Raw genomic sequence first — 22081 nt, forward strand, 5'->3', positions numbered from 1 at the left:
ATCTAAAAAGTGAGCAGGAAACACTGATACCATCTCTTTCGTTTGCGTACAGTGTACTAGAATATTGGGTAGTGTGCTCTCTGCCCTATGCGGCGCACGCTTCCTGCTGAAGCCGCGCATGTCGCCGGAGCCGGAGGCCGCCAGGGGCGCTGGAGCTAGTTCCACCTGAAGACCCGTGCCAGCGCGTGCGCTCGTCATTGCCATTCACTTGCTGCAGCCTGCACACGAGGATGCGAATGGATTTGATTTTCATTGTTTTTGTAAAGTGCAACGTTCGTAGACTTGTCTCAGCAACATCCTCGGACATCCTTTGTGCTCGTTCTGCGGTGCGCTAAGCAACTATGCCTAGTCGCCGGCGCAATTGTTCTGCACCAGAGTGCCAGACATGCTATAGTCGAGTGAAAGACTCGCTGAAGGCGTCTCTTTTCAGCGACCCACAAGACGAAGAAAGGAGGCATCAGTGGGAAAGAAACTTACACCGTGAAGACAAGAAGCTTGACCAAACATGTGCAGTGTGCGAATTGCGAAATGCTTGAAAACCTGTTTACAGAATGTTTTAGTAAGCAAGAACTGCATGCCTACAGTACTATGGATATACACAACCTCGTGATGGCAAGGTGCATGAGCAACATTCGTTGCAATGAGCACGCAGCTGAAGTTACAAGAAAAGTTATCAGCTTCTATTTAACTACACGGCTCCATTTTTTTCGTGAAAGGCATCAACACAGAGCAACGAAGCAGAAGGGAAGCAGCTGAGCATAGGAAAATAAGTAAAACTGTATGAGAAAGCTGTGCAGTACATGTTCAAAACGTTTGCTCCATTAAAAAAAATCAATTAATGTTGTGTTTGTTTTGAATGAAGAGGGGGCAGGCAGATCTAAAAACTAAATTATATGTCAACGTGAATGAAGCCCATATGTCGCGGTGTTGCACCATATGAAAAAGGGCATGAAAGGAACAACACCGTTCTTGAACTCTTGAGGAGTCTAGTTCACTATGACCTTAATGGGAATTTTGTACACACACACACACACACACACACACACACACACACACACACACACACACACACACACACACACACATATATATATATATATATATATATATATATATATATATATATATATATATATATATATATATATATATATTATTTCTTCTTACTCCATATTCTTAGACATGCTCTTAGAAAAAAAATCGTTTGTTTTATTTTGTAAACATTGTTACTGCGAAAAGAAATATTTCCTGCACGCACTAACAGTGAGATTTGTAATATTTTTGGTATCTGTGCCGTTCTTTGAGTACTTTTCGGTAGGGCTGATTTTGCTTATTTTTCACTCCTGCAACAATATTGTGCACCGTTTTTGTTTCAATGCTGTTCCTAATAAAATGTACGCAATTGAAAGTGCATTCAGAGGCGCTCAGAGAACAATTAATGTCGCCTGCTCGTTGAAATCTTTGCTGGAATTATTGTGTACAATTAGAAATAAGCTTCTTTGATATTTTGCAGAAAATAATTTTTTGTAAGTATATACACTGTATATTTCTTTCCGGCGATGTGTAGCCACACGTCGCATTTATGGCGCAAGAAAACTGTCCGCAACTTGACGAAGTGCGGTCAGCTTGGGCAACGGTCCACTGCTAAAAAGAGCGGCGCACGCTCGACGCTGGCCTTAGCGGACCGCAGTGGACGATTACATGGTGTTTAGTGGTACTAGATATAGATAAAACGAATCATCGCGCTAACATTATCGTTACATTAACCGCTACAAACAACCGCAAGCTGCCCACTATGGTGGCGAACCAGCACCCAAATTTATGTACTCGCGAGGTCATCGACTCCCGAGCCGTCGCAGTAACAATGGTAAAGCATATATATATATATAGCACAAAATGCGAATTGACGCCTTTCCGGTAATACAGATAGCAACAACTTACGCTATGCGGTGAAATAACCCGCATAGCGTCGGCGCAGGATTGCAAAACGTTTCAGGTGAAAATGTTTGTAGCGCCATCTCTCGGAGGCGACATCAAGAGCCTCAAGCGGAGCCGTCATCTGAGCCCACTACCCCTATTCTAGCACACTGTAGTTTGCGTCGTGTTTGCATTTTTCCGTCGCCATTTCGTACGTATTTTTGTTAGTTGTCTCCCGTCAAGTTGGTTCTTTATTTTATGTTCCGGCCTCTGCACGTGCGTTTGTTTGCTCGGACAGCTGGAGCGTAAGATGTCTCACGTCCTTGCGAAGTGAGTTGACGATAACAAGTGGGACGTGTATCCCGTGAATGCTTTGGCCGACACGGATGTGGCCTTCCGTCTCATATCGCAGCAGGGGTCAATTAAAGAAGTATTCAACTCATCAGTTGGAAAGAAGGAGCGCCACCGGACCCGGCAGTACTCCTTGCCTTCGGTGAGTACATCTCGTGTTTTTTGACGGCTGTCCCTACTAAAGTAACATATTTAACAGGGAGAGGTGGGCTAGTTGGTGGTCGATATTGGAATGCATCATGTAACCGCGAAAACGACAACGGACGATGAAACATCTGCGCCTGTCCTGTGTGTTTCTTTCCTCGTCCGTTGTCGTTTGCGTGGTTACATGATTCATCCCAACTAAAGGCACGTTACACGGAACCTGTCTCAGAAAAGTTTATGCGCTGTCCAGGTTGCCGGTGTAGCGTGTGTGCAACACGCTACACCGGCTACACAATCAATTGATCACTAAGACACGGAAAAAAAACACATCTCATAGCGAATATGATCGACGCGACCAGTTTGTGTGCTAGACCTTGACATTTTTCATACGTCTGCCCGAGCAGCGCAATGTAATACAGCCTAGCCACAAATTCGTGCCAGCTTGCCCGCTTATCAGTCATTCTGCTCCATATTTCAGCAAAGTTCTGACTGGTGTCGCATAAAAGTCGCGGGCCACTTTTATCGTCGCGACAAGAGATTGGAGGATTTTTTACAAGCACTGCTCCCGGAGGGGACATGTAACCGGCAAACGAACGCTTCAGAAGAGCACTTGAGATTATAACAAAAGAGGCGGCGCAGGTTCTCCAGGGCACCCAAGGGGTGCGGGAGGATCAAAGCTGGAAGCAGGGCGGCCCGTGAGTTGGGGCCGCGGAGGCCGAAGCGTGTCAGGGGCATTCACACTGTAAGGCATTCGTATTTCGAGCTGCCGGTCTTCTACAGGTGGATGGTCGCGCATTTATGAAAAAGAAGCAATATTTATTTATTTACAATATCGCAAAGGCCCCAGTAAAGGGATTTTACATGAGGGGTGGGCTACTTGCAAATGCTTTAAGTGTTATATACAATTTTTTTTATTACTGTATTGAAGTCAGTGCTACTGGAGAGGAGCGCAACGTCAGAGGGAAGGTAATTCAAATCTTGCAATGTTTTGACAAAAAATGAAGAAAGATTCACAGTGGTTCGAGCAGATGGTGGGTATACAGCTGTTTCGTGATTGGTGCTGACTTGATGGCAGGAGTACAAGGTGACGTGTGATAAAACTTGAACAATAGGCACAGACGTGCTATTCTGCGGCGTGCTGAAAGACTTCCAAGGTTTGCACGAGATTTTAGTTCGGTGAGACTAGAATGGTATGAGCATTCTGAGAAAATGAATCTGGCTGCATGGTTGTGCACAGATTTTAGCATTTTATTAGGGTTACATTGGTGAGGGTCCCAAACAGTACATGTGTATTCCAGTTTGGTCTGATTATTGTGTGATAGGCGAGAAGTAGGACAGAAGGATGTGGTAGATAAAGGTTACGATGTAAACAACCAAGAACGCGGTTAGCTTCATTAGTAGTGTGCATTGTATGAAAGGACCGTGTTAAATGTGATGACAAATGAACACCTACATACTTGTACGCACTTACACATGAAATTGCGAAGTTATAGATCAAATAATTCAGTGATGAGTAATATTGCTGGCAATGAAAAGAAAGTAGTGATGTTTTATTTGTGTTTAGTGACATGAGCTACTCGTTGCACCAGATTTCGAACCGTTGAAAGTCAGACCGAAGGGAGTGAATGTCAGACAGGTTGTTAATTGGACGATATATGTAGCATGCAGTCGTCTGCAAAAAGTGTGATGTTAGAAGAAATATCACTCAGTAAATCATTGATATATATTAGGAATAATAGTGGGCCTAGGATCGTGCCCTGAGGCACGCCCAAGCTGACAGGAAGGTAGGCAGAAGACTGTTTATTGGCGTGCACGAATTGCTGGCGGTTAGTTAGAAAGTCACAAATCCATTCAAAAGCAAAAGAATTAACGCATGAAAGTTTTAGAAACGGGCGTTCATGAGGAACGTTATCAAATGCTTTCTCGAAGTCCCCCCCCCAAAAAAAAGGACACACACTCACACGATATATCTCACGTGCTCCTTTCTTCCGCATTCCAAAGAAAGCCTGCGAAATATAAAAAAATACCATGTGACGGGGCAATGGTGCACTGTTATTGTGTTGCTTGCTCTCAAGCGTGCGATGGATGAAGACGTCGGCTGCAGCGAGACTGGCCCGTGACAGGGCGTTACGTCTGGTGTAGGTATCTGGGCGTGCGGCTTTTATCGCATGACGGCACAAATGCATGCTGCTGGCTGAGTGGTGCCGAAGCGATAAAGCATCTAAGGAGACGAAAGAGAACAAGAAGATAGCTTTATTTCTTTTTTATTCTTGAAATGGACATGAGCTGGCGGCCTGCCGGTGGAGTGTAATGGGGTTGGGCGGGGAGGCGGCGTTAGGGGCGGAATGATTTTGCAGTGACCTTCAATCCAAAAAGTGCCTTTCGATTATAATGCGTGTTCGAAGAGGTCACCATCTCATAGGCACATTTTCCAAGCCGTTCTTGATCATGGTATCAGGGATGGAGTTGCAAACTTGTCTTACTTTTTCTTTTAGGTTCTCTGATGTTGTAGTTGGTGTCCGGTATACTTGATCCTTGATGTAGCCCCAGAGAAAGAAAGCAAGGGAGTTAAATCTGGCGACCATGCTGGCCAAGCAATGAGCCCATGCTGTCCAATACACTGCTGCGGGAATAATTCATGCAGCCATTTGCAAGCTTTGCTGCTGCCGTGTGCATGAGCACCATCATGCTGATACCAAATATCCTTGATCCTAGCCAATGGAACTCGGCAAAGAAAATCCTCAGGCGCCCCATCAAGGATGTCATTCATATGTTTCGCCTGTAAGCATGTTATTAAAAAACAGGGGGCCAATGATAGTGCCACCGTAAATTCCACACTACACGTTAACCGACCGCTGATATTGGTAATGTCTTCAAAACCCAGTGAGGGTTTTCGTTGCTCCAATAGTGAGTGTTGTGGATGTCCACGTGGGCATTACATGAGAAGGTAGCTTCATCAGTCCACCATGTTTTGTTGGCAAAGCCCGGCGGAAGATAATCTTCCACCTTGATTATAATCCAGTTTGCAAAGTGCTTTCGATTTTTGAAATAGCGGGGCTCCAACATCTGGTGCAGCTGCATGTGGTATGGATGAGGCTGCCTCTTCTTAAGTACTCTTCACATTGAAGAATTTGGCACTCCAGCTTCAGCACCCACACTACGAGCACTTGCATGTGGGTCTGAAGAAAACTGACACAGTATCTATCTCCACGTCCTCGTCCAGGATTGAAGATTTATGTTGCTTCTTCGTAAAAGTCCCAGTCTGTCTCAGCGTTTCATATGCATGCACAATCATCATTGAGCTCAGATGCTTACCTGGATGCCAGTGTGGAAATAGCTAAAGTGCACGCCTTCTATGTCCACTTGATGCACCTAGAGCCAAAACCATATCCTCCCTTTCCTCATTGGAGTAAGCCATATCCGCTGCTCAACGTTGGTCACAGCTGAATAGCGTTGCTGTAGAGAACACGCAGGGATATGTGTGCCTGAGGAGCTCTGGATATTGGGGGCGAGCTCCACCACTGGAAAATCTCATGCCACCATCGGCGTGACGTGACATATGAGAGGTCACGTGGACACAGTGGCCGCATTGGCTGCATTGGAAGCACCGAAGCGAGCTGAAAATGAAAGTTTAAAGTGCCACCTGTGCTACAGTTCTGATTAAGTGGTGAGGCTTTACAGCTTGACAACATTTGAAAGTACTCTAATAGGTAGTGGCTGCCTTTGGAAGCGTGCAGCATGGTAGGCTGCTGCTCGGTGCCGTTGTGCCGGACGTACGCAGTGGAGCCTGGTGTCAGCCTTATTCACACGTAGCCACAGAACAAAGAGCCACATGAAGCTTGACTCGCGAAACTTAGAAGTGGCAGACAGCCATCACCTACAACTCCGGTATGCAGCAAACAGGTGCGAGGAAGATTTCTGCTATGGTGTCAGGACTGTGCGATGTTCGGTGAGTAGCAGAAAACGCACACCGAGACGCTTGCCCGCGCCCACTGCCTAGCTAATGTCATGACGGTTTTGGTCTATGAACTTGTTGACGCTAGATACTGGCAAGTTCACTGGAACGGAAAGGGAGCGGCAAGAAGCACATTAAAAAAAAGTCATGGCATATGGTCACGTTATTGTTATGAATTATTGCACTGGATTACGACGAAGAAGCACAGGGAAATCGCACACTGAGAAGACCGATAAGCATACAGTGCGATGCAACTTGAGAAATAATATTGGAACGTCCAAGAATTCAAAAGACAAAAAAAGATTTAATCGTTGCGATGGCACATCACAGTCACCGTAGGTGTCGAAATTTCTATCACAAAATTATTTTTGAACAGTTGTGATAGCGTCCATGCAACAAAGATTGCCATTGTACTGTAAAATGCTCATATGCTGCAGCCTAAAGCTCACGGCACGGTGCGAAAACGCGCTCACAGCGAAAGCAAAACATTGTTCACAGACATGCATGCAGACGTGCAGTCGGTCGCTGCGAACCCGTGTGATCGCTGCATTGAGGCTTCATTCTGTTATGCCCCATTTGGTTACACAGACAGCCCACTATAAGAACATATTTCGCATAGTTTATTCGCAGCATTTGCCTACCTTTCACGCAATTAGGGAGACTCCATCCTGGCGACCGCGTGCAGTGGCGCTCACTGTACATATGTATTCGGCAAAGAGATAGCGTCTGTAAACAATTCTGTGCTTTCAGTTTGCCCAAGATTATTATATCGACAGTCAAAAACTTCCCTCGTTGTGAGAGTACTTACATAAAAGTTGAGAAGGGCCGCCACGTGGTGTTTTTTTTAGCGCTGTAAGCGAAACCTATGAGGAGCGCGCCGCGTGATCTCATACTACGCAAGGGAGGAGCTTCTGACAGATGGCGACTCCGTAAGTCCTCGCCCCCAACATTGCAGTTCGCTGGAATTGGTTCAGACGAGGTACATAAGGTATGATCTACATCCGGTAAACTGGAACAGCCTGTGGGCGCACTCTCTCGGGGACTGACACGCTGGTGACGGTGCACAAGTGTGAAGCCAGACGCGGCCACCCGATACTGCGACCACAAAGTGATGTGCATCCGTGGGGTGCGAGATAAAAAAAAAAAAGTCTGGTAGACAGTAAGTGCGAGAAGGAGAGCAGACGGGGCCAGTATGGAAAGAGTTGTCTGAAGAATACATGTGCAATCTTCCTTGAATATAGCCAAGGTTTTTTTACCATTAGTTAGTTTTGTCCGCATGCGACTTATCCGCTGTTATTCGAGCCCTAAGGTTTAAAGTTGTAGCATCATCGTTCAATTTGAAAACTTTTACAAGGTTATTTGTGTACAAAGGCAAAATTCCAGCAGCAGTAATTGCTTTCCATCATTCCCACGCACTTCGCCCTTTCCTTCTTTCAAGCAGAATCAAAATGCTGCTTTCATCTTTTCTCTTTTGTGGCCTTAGATGCTTTATCGCTTTGGCAACATTTGGCCAGCAGCATGCATTTGCACCGTCCTGCAATAACAGCCGCATGCCCGGATACCTACACCAGGCATAACACCCTCTTGCGGGCCAGTCTCACTGCAGCCGACATTGTTCATCCATCGCACGCATCAGAGCAGCACAATAACAGTGCACAAGTGCCTCGCCACGTGGTATTTTTTCATATGTTGTGGGCTTTCTTTGGAACGCGGAAAAAGGGGCCATGTGAAATATACCGTGTTGGAAACAATTTATTGAGAGGTTTCTGTAAATGCTCTACAACTTTGCATCTCACACTTGGGGTCTGCAGCCAATGCTTAAAAAGTTGATTAATTAAACAAATAATCCGTTAGTTAAGGGGAAAATAAAAAAACAGCCTGAGTAACTCTAGAACAGTGCCAACATTATGAATTTGGTTCAACTTGCGTCCGGAGTGCCTTTCATTTTTAAAACTTTGGCTCAAGCTATGTGGGACAAGCTGTATATATAGTACAGGAGGGAGATTGAAAGGTTAGATGACATAGCTGGCTGTTCATTACACTATTACCAAAAAAGTTGTTTGTAAATTTAATAACTAACCCTCATTTATCACTAGTTGCGAATAAGCTCATTATGTAAACTAGGTTGGTACTTAACCAGACTTACTTAGTCAAGACAAGCATGGGCCGGTTTTTGTAGCAATGCCTTTTCCCATGGAGGAAAGAAACAAAGTAGGAGGGCTTGACGTCACATTTTTGAAGAAGTGACTAGCGCAAGGGTGGACATGAGACAATGAGACACTAAAAAGATGACAAGGACAAGCGCCTGTCCTTGTTGCCTTTTAGTGTCCACTCTTGCGCTAGTTACTTCACCATGGAATACCAACTAGCCCGGTCTCGCACCCCACATTTTTGAAGCCGGAAATGCAGCCATGTTGGTGTGGCATCTCCCTTTGTGCCTCCACTCAGCTCGCCAGAACAGTTAGGCACGAGCTTTGAACTTGCATTGCTATGAGCTGCCAGAAGTGTGTGCTGCTGATGCGCATCAGAACAATGCCTGTGAAACTTCTTGATCAGTTTTAGTGAAGCAGACGCGATCCTGTGCCCATCTGGGGCATGTTGAAGAAGATGACAAAGACCTGCACCGCAAATACTTGAGTATGTCTGTTGCTGACACTTGCACTCACAGACCCAAAACATCTTTCAAGCTTACACACCTCGCTTCAAAGTCAGCTTGTCTTGCGAACATAATGTGCTGCGAGAAAGACGCGGGTCGAACAAGCTTATTTCACTTTTCAGAGGCCTAGCACAGCAGCGAGAGCTTAAGGGGCATGGTTGCTATGGCAAGGTTTTCATTTGGGGCACCATTACCAGTGCTGCATTGCGAAAAACAGCATGCGACTTCCGTCACACTACCTCCAACACGTCTGTGTTGGCCGGCGCCTCTCCTACGCTCTCCTTCCTCCATGCCTTTTCCCGATAACAATGCCTTTCAGTGCTCTTCGCTTTAGTGAGTGGTCAAGCGAGGCTGTGTATCGGGCGGAGCTTTAAAAGAGGCCACTCATAAATGCGAAAAGCACTGAAAGGCATTGGCATCGAGAAAAGGCATCGCTACAAAGTACTGGCCATGCTCGCCACTTCTTTCTGTATAAGTAAATACAAATAAAAATTGGCTCACAAATGTACAGGACTTGACACAGCATAAGAATTGGGGATAAGAGTTAATGGAGAATAGCTTAGTAACTTGCGAATCGCTGATGATATTGCCTTGCTTAGGAACTCGGGGGACCAATTGCAATGTATGCTCACTGACCTGGACAGGCAAAGCAGAAGGGTGGGTCTAAAAATTAATCTGCAGAAAACTAATGCTTAACAGTCTCGGAAGAGAACAGTAGTTTACGATAAGCAGCGAGGTACTGGAAGTGGTAAGGGAATACATTTACTTAGGGCAGGTAGTGACCGTGGATCCGGATCATGAGACTGAAACAATCAAAAGAATAATGGGCTGGGGTGCGTTTGGCAGGCATTTTCAGATCGTGAACAGCAGGTTGCCATTATCCCTCAAGAGAAAAGTGTGTAACAGCTGTGTCTTACCAGTACCCATCTACAGGACAGAAACCTGGAGGCTTATGAAAAGGGTTCTCCTTAAATTGAGGACGATGCAACGAGCTATGGAAAGAAGAATGATGGGTGTAACATTAAGGGGGATAAGAGAGCAAGTTGGGTGAGGGAACAAGCACAAGTTAATTACATCTTAGTTGAAATCAAGAAAGAAATGGGCCTGGCCAGGGCATGTAATGAGGCGGGAAGATATCTGATGGTGATTAAGGGTTACGGACTGGATTCAAATAGAAAGGAAGCATAGCAGGGAGCAGCAGAAAGTTAGGTGGGCGGATGAGAGTAAGAAGTTCGCAGGGACAACATGGCCACAATTAGCACATGACCGGGGTAGTTGGAGAAGTATGGGAGAGGCGTTTGCCCCACAGTGGGCGTAGCCAGGCTGATGATGATGAAGCAAGTGATCATTGTTAGCATTGTGTTCAGTGGGGCTGGTTGGTTCATGTTTAGAATAAAGACAGGGACAGCACATCACGGAGTACAGGACAGCGCTCTGTGCTGTGCTCTTTACTCGCTCGCCCTGTGTTGCGCTGTTCCTGTTTTTATTCTAAAGGGATCATTGTCTGTGTTTATATATTTTTAAATAAGGTTTCCATTGAAACCGTTCAACGGTGTGGAGTAAACAAAAATATCGGGACATCTGAACATTCGAATATTATTCATCAAACAACCATGCAGGCTGACTGATCACTGGTTGTCCAGTTTTAATCTTTGAATAAGTTGGGAATCAAGCAACCGAATAACTGGTATTGCCAAAGGCCTGATTTAATGGTGCTTTTATAGTTTGTCAACTACCATTGGCAATATTGAATTAAGGCGTGTTTGTAAGAAGGCATTATGTTGATAACTTCGATGACAGTCTGTGAAAATGCACTGCCCACAGATAATTTTCGTGCGCATGATACTGCTAAACCAATTGTTGTTGTATGTCTTTAAAAAAATAGATGCTTTCTTTTATTTCAGATATCAACCCATGCAGCACCTGTACTGTTCAGGTAAAGGCACTTCAAGAAGAAAATCGGGAATTAAAAGATGAAGAGGAACATATGAAGCGGATGGCAGAAAAACACGATTACATTTATGGTAAAAAGCCTTTAAACATATGTTGCCACAACATTATACAGTCAGCAGCTGTCCTAACCTTGGTGCTTGACCACTTGCCATTGCTTTTGAAAAAGTTGAAGACCCTTCAAAATAAGAAAGAAGTTAATTTCATGAAACATGTTTTTCAACGGAAAGGTTTTTGCTTCCGTTATTACCATGTGAACTTGGTCACAAAGTGCCAAACTATGTCATAAAAGGCGCTGGTAAGAACACTCTTCCTTTCCTATGAAAGCACAACAAAATTTTTCAGGTAAATGAAGAGAAAGAAGTTTTACACCATAATGCATTCGTCGAGTATCAGCCATTTCTAACATTTTTATAGGCCATTGAAAGGCAGTAAAATGGCCTGTATTTAGGATTTTTTCCAGTAAAAGCTTAAATTTTGCATCAGGCAAATGGTCAGGACCTGTACAATGCTGAAAAAAAAATGCTTGGACGGAATATGGTACAATAGTGTACACATGTGACGACCACTCAAGAAAGCTGATACGGTGTGCTAATTTAACAATGAATTGAAAAATATGCAAACACTGCCTCTTGTGATAGCTCATTGTGTTGTTATTAAACTGAGAAAGCTTTGTTAGAATAATTTTTTGCTTAAAGGGAGAAAAAAGGATATTGAAGTGCTATTCCACCAATCTCAAAATGTACAATACATCTCACTTCAGGAAGCCTCTTGGCGCCAAAGACGGAATGCATGGATACGAGCGCTCCTGTGCCAATAAATAGAGGTTAGTCTAAACTGATTTTAAGGTAATTGCTTCATTGCTAGGGTGGTTATGAGCCTCTTCAGTCAAGCAGGGCTGCTAGATTACTTGTGTTTACCAGCATGTCGCTGTCTGCTAATTTCCTGCTTGGTGCCCTTACACAGCATTGGGCAGTGCATTGATACCGACGTATTTGCTACCCGACTACTTGTGCCAGTCTAGTTAGAATTGGGCAGAATGCAATAAATAAAATAATAATAATAATTGCAGATTCTCGTAAATATCAAACGAGTAAGTTGGTGGGAATGAGCTGCCCAGTATTGTGTAAGGATGATGAGCCGGCCGTTAGTAGACAGCGACATGCTACTAAATACACGTAATCTAGCAGCTCTGCTTGACTGAAGAGGCTCGTAACCACCCCAGTACTGAAGGAATCAACATAAAATCAGTTTGCACTACCCTTATGGCACAGTAACGCTCGTGTTTAGTACTACAGGCTCAATATATAACAAGAGATCAAAGGACGAGAGAAAAGAAATAAAATGTGCATGCATCCGCTAGCACAAAAACTTGGAAAAGGACAGCAGAAGCACAATGAGATAAACAAAGTGGCGAGTGATCGCTTTTTCATTCTGCGTAACTTGTGCATTTATCCACTTCCAGTTTCATTTCACATGCTGCCATGGCTCAGTGGCTGCATTTTGACTGTGGTGCAATCCAAAAGCACCTGTCTGTTGTGATATACTAAAGAACCATAAGTGATTGCTTTCATAATTTCGTAATCAATTTATTTTGCAGAAGCACCCAAATTAGTCAAAACGACCTAAAACGGCACTTGGCAAGGTTGTAAATCAAGCCAAACAAACAGTTGGACCTTTTGTTGCTTGCCCAAAGGTGCATATATCTATCATATCCTCTGTCTTAGCTAGCTAACATAAATGCATGAAATGCTACTGTTAGAAAAATGAATTTTTCGCACTATCCTTAAACTTGTTCTCTGCAAGCTCCAAGTCTCTTCAAGTCAAAGGCAGGAACATGCACATTGGTATAGCAATGCAGCATCAGAAATCGCTGTTTATTTAAAAAGGCAGGATGACCTCTCATTGATAGGCTGAACTTTTCATATCAATTTTGTCTGTGAAAGCACACATTAGGGTTGATGCCTGAGGAAACTTGTCACTGTCTTCACTGTAATTATGCATTTATGTTTCTGGCTAGAAACGTCATTTATAGTCCTAATATAATGTGTGCTGCGTAGCATCCATGTCTGAACCTGTACTTACTATTGCCAAAAAGCAGTCGTCCTATCTCCCGTTCTCATCCGTGTTTTCTTCGATGAATTCATAACAGTGAGCTTGCGTTCGAATCCTTTTAAGCCACTGATAACTTACACCATCACCAGACAGTAACTTTATTGTCAAGAGCTTGTACAATTTCACTTGATGGAGCTCACTTTGGTGTTACATGACAAAAAAGTGTCACCTGATATTGAGGGCTATGGTGCTTATCAGAGTAGTATGCACTTGAGCTTTTCCTGTGCCTTTATGCTGTGTGTAGATATCATAAATGGATATGAAAGTGCCAGAAAAACCAAACTTGCCTCCGGTGGGAGCCGAACCCACAACCTCTTCACTACAAATTGCGTTACCGCGGCAACTGTTCCAACTTCTAGATTCTTGGGTATTTTGTTTATGTGTAACCGTGGGTGTGTTAGCCAGTTCTATTCATGCCAATCCATTGGATGTGGACCATCCTTTTGGCCAATGGTGACGCATATGTGAACTTTATGAGCAGGCAGCTGACCAATAAACTCTTGTATGCTATTTGAAGACATCAAACCTGCCTGATTCAAGACCCTCATTATGAAATTAAAGACAAAGGGAACTGAGGGGCCCAATTTTGTTAAACACAATCATGTGAAACCAACAGATAATAAGCCAAATAAAGCATAAAGGAAGTTATCTGTATTTTTTTATTTAAGTGTAGAAATGATAAAGCAAAATGATAGTCGATGAAAAACAACTTGCTGCTGTAAGTCATGTCAGTAACTGCTGCAGGTTACCGCATTGTTTCTCTCCTTTAAACTTAGCTATTTGTTCCTAGATGTGTCACCCGCTGTGGTTGCTTAGTGGCTATGGTGTTGGGCTGCTAAGCATGAGGTCGCGGGATCGAATCCCGGCCACAGCGGCTGCATTTCAATAAAGACAAAATGTAAAAGCGCCAGTGTACTTAGATACAGATGTTTAAAAACCCCAGGTGGTCCAGATTATTCAGGAGTCCCCCACTACAGTGTGCCTCATAATCAGATCGTGGTTATGGCATGTAAAACAGCATAATTTAATTTTTTGTTAGGTATGTCATTGCCAGCAAATTCTGAATCTTACTCTGCAAAAGGTTATGGGCTATACAGCTTCCACATGTTTTTTTTTTTTTTTTCATGTTCCCAGGTGGACATTGGGGCCGGTGTGAATGTTGAACAAGGCACCCTAGAGAGGCTATGCTGAGCATGCGAAAGTGGCCTTGGCAAATTTGCCAGGGCTCTTTTGTGGAATGTATTCACCCCTGAGGAGCTACGGGACGAACCGCTCCTGGGTGAGAAGAGCAACTTGCACTTAAACCAGCCATTCAAGGAGGCCTTGGACCCTATTCGTATCCGAGCTGTGATTGGTATGTACGTCAGTCCTAGTGGTACAACTCCAAATTCCAGTCTTGGAACATTATTTTAAAAATTCGCATCTCCTCGTGCGTTACTTAGCAAGAGATATGCGCCAGCACAGCAATATTAGCTTTTAGTTTGACTGGTCAAGCTCGGCACCACCAGGTAGCTGGACCGTACAGAGCGATCAGGCCACTCACGGACGTCTAGGCTAAAAGCTCCTTATCACAGCAATAGTAGCATGGAGAGGATTTAGTGTACGCCTCCACCTATCCATCAAAATCTCCAAATCTTGCCTGTGGTTAACAGAAAACCAAACACGCTTGGCATTGCGACAGAATGCTCGCAACACATGCTGCTTCGACAGCTCGCTAGGGATCGACTGCCAGTCAGCTGGCAGAGAAGTTTGAGAGGCTTGGTGCGCTGGCTCAAGACAACTAGAAGGAGATGACAGGATGTCCCATCACGATGCAGAGCCAGTGAAGGCGGAGCTTAGCCTGGCGAATGAGTTGGAGAAAAAGCATGGCTATGGAGGTGGGTAACTTGTAATTGGCTAAAGTTCTCTTAAAGGGCCCCTGAAACAGTTCGGACAAATTTTGTAGACGCGTAAGATACAGCTAAAGTTAATCATTCACACCACAATTTGTGTGAAGCCTTGCGTATTAAGAGAGCCACTGACGATTACAAGTTACCCTCCTCCGTAGCCATGCGTTTTCTCCTCAACTCGTTTGCCAAGTGATCAGGGCTAAGCTCCGCCTTCACTGGCTCTGCGTAAGGATGGCACGTCGTGCCGTCTACTTCCAGTTCTCTAGGACCGAGTGCGCGAAGCCTCTCCAACCTCTCCACCAGTTGCTTGGCAGTCGACCCCAAGCGAGAGCTATCGAAGCAGAGTGCATTCTGAGCAGTCTGTCGCAACGCCGAATGTGTCTGGCATTCCGGTAACCACAGCTGAGCGGACTGATTAGTCTGCACGGTCTAGCCACTTGTTGGCGCAGAGCTTAACCAGCCAAACAACGAGCTAATATTGCTCTGTCTCGGCGTAAAACAATTTAAGCATTTACAAAAACATGTTAACGATTACGCTCGTGCAAAATATTTACACCAGCAGTAAGGAAGAATACACTTTGTTACTGTTACTGTTTTTGGTCAAGCTCTGTGCCATCAGGTGGCTGCGCCGTGCAGTTTGCGCTTCTGCTCATCCTGTGAAACGGCACAGTCAAACGGCCAGGCCCTGTCTCCTTGTGCTTGCATTTACACAAATACCGGACTCTCGAAACACTATTGTGGTTTTTAGTAATCCTCCGGTGTAAAGTGACAGCTGCAAACGTGCAAATCCTGGCGCCGATTCGATATCGACAGTCCGATGCACTGCAGCCACTTCGCTCGTCTGCTGCCTTGCAGAGGGACATGGTGTCGCAGCTTGACATTGCCAGTTATGTTTTCAGCCTTCAACGTAACAAAGGCGAATCGTGTTTCTTGCGAAAGGACTGAGACCGACAATGACTGCGGAGCTCTCGTAAAAATGGAGCACGTTGCAACACAAGCAGACGACACTTGCTGTGCGCCAGAAGTGTAGTGACAAATTTTTCTTGTGCATTCTCTTTCTGTTACTTTCTTTTTATAAAAACAAATTAACTAACATTCCAACTATTAAGAACAACATTGGTTCACCACAAAGTTAAAAAAATTATTGATGAAGCGCGCTGGGCGGCCAGTCGGATAGCTTGCCCTACCAGTATCATTAGGACAGTTTACATCAAATGGTTAGATGCGGCTGAAAATTCAGCCGAGTGGTGTGCTGTGATCGGCAGCAATGTAAATTTTTGAAATCTTATAATAAATCATGTGCTTTAACCGGAGCACCTACATGTGTCAAATAATGATCAGAAGGACCTATCCTCTAATGGCTCAGTATGTTTGTACAGAATCATCAAAATCATTTCGGGGTCCCTCTAATGTAAGATGCTTTACACAGATTGTTGTGCGAATGTTTTACTGTAGCTGTGCCCCACGTGCCTACAAAATTTGTCCGGACCATTTCGGGGACACATAAGTGTGTCTTAGCAACAAGGCTGTATGTCAATGCTTATTAGCCTTCATATAGCTGTGATACTTTAGTGTTCCTATCATTGCTTCCACTTTTGGGTGAAGCTTCAACTGTTTTTGTCATTGAAATTCATTTTTTCTGATTGCCTGATAATTTGATAAGGTTTACGCACCCTTTTGGGTAAGAGAAATTTCCTGTGAGGATAAATGAATTTATAAAAGGTCAAATTTTCATTCAACGAAATTTTTATACAACGAAGTAAAGTGCTGGTTTTACTGGCTTCGTTATAGAGGATTACCTGTACGTGCAAATGAATTATATAAAATTCCAATGAATAGCTGCTAACACACTGACCTGTTCTTTATGCATGCCAAAGAGCTTGGTGCCAGTACTGAGATGTTTATCTTCATTCTGCCTCTGCTCTTTACAATATTGTGGTGCACACTTGATAACTGCAGACCCTGGCTCAAAGTACACAACGTAGCTAAATTACTCTGTGATGATGTTTTATGACTGACACTAGCAGTGTGGCCTGCACTTAAACATAGCATAAGGCTTCAATTTGTTATTATTTTATTAGACAGCTAGAAAATCCTGTATGCATCGGTAATCTTATGCTGTATTTCTTTTCCAGACTACACATGCTCCAAGTTTCCCTCTACCAGCCTCTCCTACATAAAGAACATCATCTCCCCAGTACTGGCAAGAGAAATGAAAGAGCCTGAAGCTCAATAAATTTGTGGCCTATTGTATAAAAGGAATGATTCACATGCTTTTTGTTAATCACGAAGTTGTTTCTTTTCATAACACCACAGGGAAAGAGGCCTTGCAATGGAAAGCTAGAAAATGCACCTTGAAGATGTCCCGAGGCCAAGCCATGCCTCAATGGCGAATATCAACATTAGTTAATTTCATGTTGCATTGCACCTTACAATCCATAAATTTAATATTGCATTCCACTTGAAAATCCATAAACTTAATGTTGCATTCCACTTGAAAATCCATAAACTTATTGTTGCATTCCACTTGAAAATCCATAAACTTATTGTTGCATTCCACTTTACAATCCATAAACTTAATGTTGTATTCCACATTACATTTCATGGAAATACAATTGTTCGTCCATGGGAATTCCATAGAAAGTCAAGGCAATAACTGGTAAATGAAATTACAATGGTTTCACGGTGGCCACTTTTCAATGCTGGTCAACAAATCTGCAATAGTGGGACAATGATATTTCAACAAAAATTTTGTTGATTGAGCAATAGGACGGCAATGGAATGTCTACTAAAATTCAACACTAATTTTCATAAGGGATTTCTTTAGAGAGATTACCGAAGTGAAGCGAAGCAACGCTTGGATAACACGGGCTTGCGAGGGTGACTTGGCGTCACCACAATGCTCTCTAACGTCACGCAACAGCTGGGGCAGTTGCGCGGCATCAGGTGCGCTTTCCCCCGCTCTGCTCCTTCAAAACGCTCACTTAATGTGGCGTTGCAGCCAACGGGGCTTTAGGAGCCATTTCTGTGCTACATACGACGGCTTTTCTCTCAATGAAACCATTGATACTTTTGCATCAAAAACAATTTGTTCGTTTCTGCGTACATAGACACTAGATACCTTAAGATACTATAAGAGGACGCTAATGCTTCCTCTTAAGGTTTAGCTTTTGGCGAAAGTGTCCCCTTTTTCAAATGCAGGGGTCACAGGTCATGTGGAATGCACTAACAAGCAGTGCATCGCCGTTTGCGAAAAAATAGCGTATACTAATAAACAATCCCCCATTGTTGTCTACTAAACCTTGTTTCGAATGGTGTGATTCTGCGACGTCAAATGCTCCGGCTAACAACAGCGCGTGAGCGCACCGCTTTGCTTCGCATGTTCCAACTTCCAGGATCCAACGCTGCAGTGACCACCACTGTACCAGAAACGGACCTGGGCTACCCCAGAAAACTCAGCACGTTTATCACACCCTGTCGCCACGCTTCCATCACTCAGACACACCGCCACTGAAAAATTTCAAGCGAGTTGAAATTCCGCCATCCCGCCACAGCGGCCTCGCAAAACCGGCTCCTGTGCCTACTGCGACAATAAATGCATAAAAATATTTAGCATGTGAAACAAAACTCAGCGACAAGGTGCTGCCTATAACGTCGCTTACGCTGCAAAATATAGGGGCTTTGACCGCCTCAGTAAAGGAAGAACAATCGTTTACGAAATTTTCTAGACTCCCACTGAAGACCGAGAAATCATTTTGGGCTCGCATTTTCACAGCAGCATTGTCTACAGGTTGCGAATGGTTTTATAGTGTTTAAAAAGTTGTGAAGGACACGTTAGCAATATATTTGGCAGCATAAACCCCTATTTTTTCCTCAGCTGTATTTAAAAGAATACTTTTTCAACAAAGCATCAGACGTAGGCAAAAAGACGACATTGAAAGCGCTTTCTACCTTGTTGTTGCTCGCCTATTAAGGTGTGGGTTTCTCGTAAATTATTTCTTTCTATTTTTGAAGCACACCGTGATTTTAGTTTTATTTCTGTGCCTCTGTAGTAGGCATGAAAGTATATTTTGCAGAACCTCTGTATTCAGCAACTGAAGAATACTTTCAAATTGCATTGCAAGCAACGGCTCCTGCTCAGCTAAAATTGGCACCATCTGCATTTTCAGAAGACATCCTTATGGAAAGAATGCAATGATATTGAAAAGATGGAACTAACCCTGGAACAAGGACAGCCTGTGCATATGAACAAAATCATGGGTGAAATATTACTTTATTAAGTGCATGCAGCTACCTTAAGCAGTGGCATTGGTATTATGGAAGTTAAGCAGTGACGTAATTAGTGGGAATTCCTGAAAAATGTACACCAATGTAACAAGGATACCCATTTTGTATTATTCGCTGTCCCAATAATACACGAAAAAAATGAAACAATCAGCAGATGAAGCCTTCATTCATAGAAAAGAGCTATATATCTACAGAAAGGCACCGAATAAATATGAAAGGCCAGCCATTTTATTTACATCTACTGCACTCATAGTACACAAGAAAATATCTTACTGTATTTACGTGGCGGTATTCATTATTAGCGCAGTCTCCTAACTACTAATTTTATTACAGCGAAGCTACATATGGCTAACCGATTCGTGCGTCCGTCTGTCGCCTGTACGTCGAAAACTCCTACGCGGGAACACCATGCGCATGCACGAAAAAAAGAGAGCAGGGGGGCCCACGATTGGCTGCGCCAGTAATCACGCCGTTGCCCCCTGTAGCAACCGACCGCGTTCGCAGCAGTTTCTCTCCGGCTTCGAAACGGGTAGGCCACGCGTCATACGGTTTGCTGAGGAGCAGGCAGCTTTAGATCAGCAATGCCGCGAGCAGAACCGGGAATGAGCTCGTCTAGGCCGTGTCACTTCTGGAGCCCGATACACAAGAACAAGCTCGTGCAGCCGAGCCCAGACAGCAACTGCGCACCGAGGATTGGGCAGCCTACCAAGCCGTCGTTTAACGAAATGTCGGTATTAACCCAGTGATAAACCCCAGGGTTGCACGTTTCGGCTTCGCTGTTTAACCAGCTGTACGGAGTGCTTAAGTGGTGATTGTTTTGTTCGTTTTTTTGGACCAGGTGAGTCAAGATGTCTAAGTGTAACCTGTGACCGAAAATCACATTTGTGCTGCATCCCCGGCCCAACTACGTATACACGATGTGGTAAGCATTTCAGTTTTCTTAAGAAGTGTCATTCTTCTCGCAAACTAGAAACATTTCTGTGACTGCCACAAGTCATCCCACCTACGTCCTCCCTGTACTTGGCTCCGCCTTAAAGATACACACCTCACCGTTGAAATTTCTACAAATAAAATATTCATGATGGTAATATTCTGTACGTAAGATTTATGACTAAAAAATTTTGCACGCTATTAACCCAGGAGATTAGTTTGAATGTTAAACTTAAACCTGAAAGAGAATTTCGAAGAGAGTTAACCCTGTGCTTGATGATTGTGGTGCGGTATTTTATTATAGTATCTACGTGCTCGGACAGGGGCCAGGCTAAAACAAAGAAAAATTGGCGTGGACAACATATATATGTGAGTAGTTACAACCAACGCGGATATATTTACTCCTATACTCAGCTACATCACCTTATTCCACAACCAAGCAAGAACTGGTATTTCGTTGAATGTGCATTCGGGATTTATGCGGCGTCCGAACTAACTGGCGCCAGTTCTAAATTCGGCCTGCTCAATTAAAAAGAAATCATACTAACACAAACACTAACATAGGACAATGCAATGGACCGGTTTGCGAAACTATTCAGCACCAGGCCCAAAAATATCAAGCAAGTGCGTCTTGCAATCTAACATGCGAAGTCACGATAACTCTAGTGTACACCTCCGAATTTCACTTCGCACTTATTTCAGTTTTCCAGTATACGCTTACGGAGAAGACAACTCTGGCTATTTTTACGCAGGTAGGAACACCCTGCTCCAAGGGTGGATGTAAAATCGACTATATATGCTCTAGAGCTACTGCTTGCAGGATGTCGTAGTGATTTGGCGTGAAGTTTTTCTTCAAAAGGATTAACCAAATGCGCGCTCTCAGTGGCCGTCCAAAGTCGCCTCTGCTACTATTATTTTGTTCTTATTTACCAAATTATAAAAAATGATGATTTGAAAAATGCATTGATATGAAGCATAGCAATGCTTCGTTCTTTAAGACAATAGAAAACAGATTATTTCTTCGTAGTGAACTTTATTTGGGAATTGTTAAGTCAACATTGATATATATATATATATATATATATATATATATATATATATATATATATATATATATATATATATATATATATATATATATATATATATAGTATTGAACATAACTTACAGGCCCATTGACAGGGCACTGAGCAAGGGGGCTAATAAGAGTACAAAGTAACTCGTCAGTGTACGCACATACGGCTCAAATTTGCGATTTAACACAACAAAATGGAGAGGAATCGGTGATAATGTGGTATGACGACAAATCTAAGGTTGTGTAGGAAAAGGAATTACACGAAAAAAAAATCTTGACTGGCATTATACGTATGACATAACTGCACACAAGAACTGTAAAGTATACCAATCACAATGACAACAGTAAAAAGAAAAGAAAATACAACCAAAGATAGCCAACCAAATATGCGGATTGTAGGCGCAGGAACAGTTGGCAGTGTTTCAAAGACGCACAATGCTAGGGAATGATAAAACGCAGTAACTACTCGCTTGCACAGTAAAAACATTTATCAATATAAAAACTGCTGTCGGGCACAAAGTGGGATACTGAAAAAACGAACATGAAAACACGTGCAGTGTGTTAAGAACGGATGCTAGTTTTGCCAGCCAGTTGCGACCGCGGCGTCAATTTTTCATAGACAATGCGCCACGTCCGCCACTCTGCGTCGCGGGATTGCCCAGATGAATTCGACGAACCGGGCTTTGTGACGGAACCTGCCACCCCCGACCTGGTCGGCTGTGAACAAGGGAATCACCAAGGGAACGTAATTCGAGGCCCCTTCCCACGCACCGTTCCTGACGTCAGCCCCGTGTTCTGCGAAGACCGTCTGA

At 43.7% G+C, this 22081-nt stretch overlaps 3 long non-coding RNA genes across 6 annotated transcripts in view; 2 read left to right on the plus strand and 1 right to left on the minus strand.

Moving 5' to 3' along the window:
- LOC135920979 (uncharacterized) overlaps positions 1 to 55 on the minus strand; it is a 4197-nt gene extending 4142 nt beyond the window's left edge. The window contains exon 1 of the long non-coding RNA XR_010570382.1: positions 1 to 55. This exon is cut by the window's left edge and continues 729 nt beyond it. This is a non-coding gene — a long non-coding RNA (uncharacterized lncRNA).
- The window catches only part of LOC135920986 (uncharacterized), a 67886-nt gene that overhangs the window by 17002 nt on the left and 28803 nt on the right, over positions 1 to 22081 (plus strand). For all 3 annotated transcript variants that reach the window (XR_010570392.1, XR_010570393.1, XR_010570394.1), the window contains 2 exons: positions 19147 to 19237; positions 20103 to 20186. This is a non-coding gene — a long non-coding RNA (uncharacterized lncRNA). The remainder of the gene's footprint in view (positions 1 to 19146; positions 19238 to 20102; positions 20187 to 22081) is intronic.
- Positions 1674 to 17235, plus strand: LOC135920973 (uncharacterized). Of its 2 annotated transcripts, XR_010570380.2 has the most exons (5): positions 1674 to 2410; positions 10928 to 11047; positions 12574 to 12669; positions 14223 to 14442; positions 17113 to 17235. It is a non-coding gene; the product is annotated as an uncharacterized lncRNA (long non-coding RNA). The 2 variants fall into 2 exon arrangements; XR_010570379.2 differs by lacking the exon at positions 12574 to 12669 and having other exon boundaries at positions 2081 to 2410.

Source organism: Dermacentor albipictus, chromosome 7 (genome assembly GCF_038994185.2).
Source record: "Dermacentor albipictus isolate Rhodes 1998 colony chromosome 7, USDA_Dalb.pri_finalv2, whole genome shotgun sequence".
NCBI classification, from domain to species: domain Eukaryota; kingdom Metazoa; phylum Arthropoda; class Arachnida; order Ixodida; family Ixodidae; genus Dermacentor; species Dermacentor albipictus.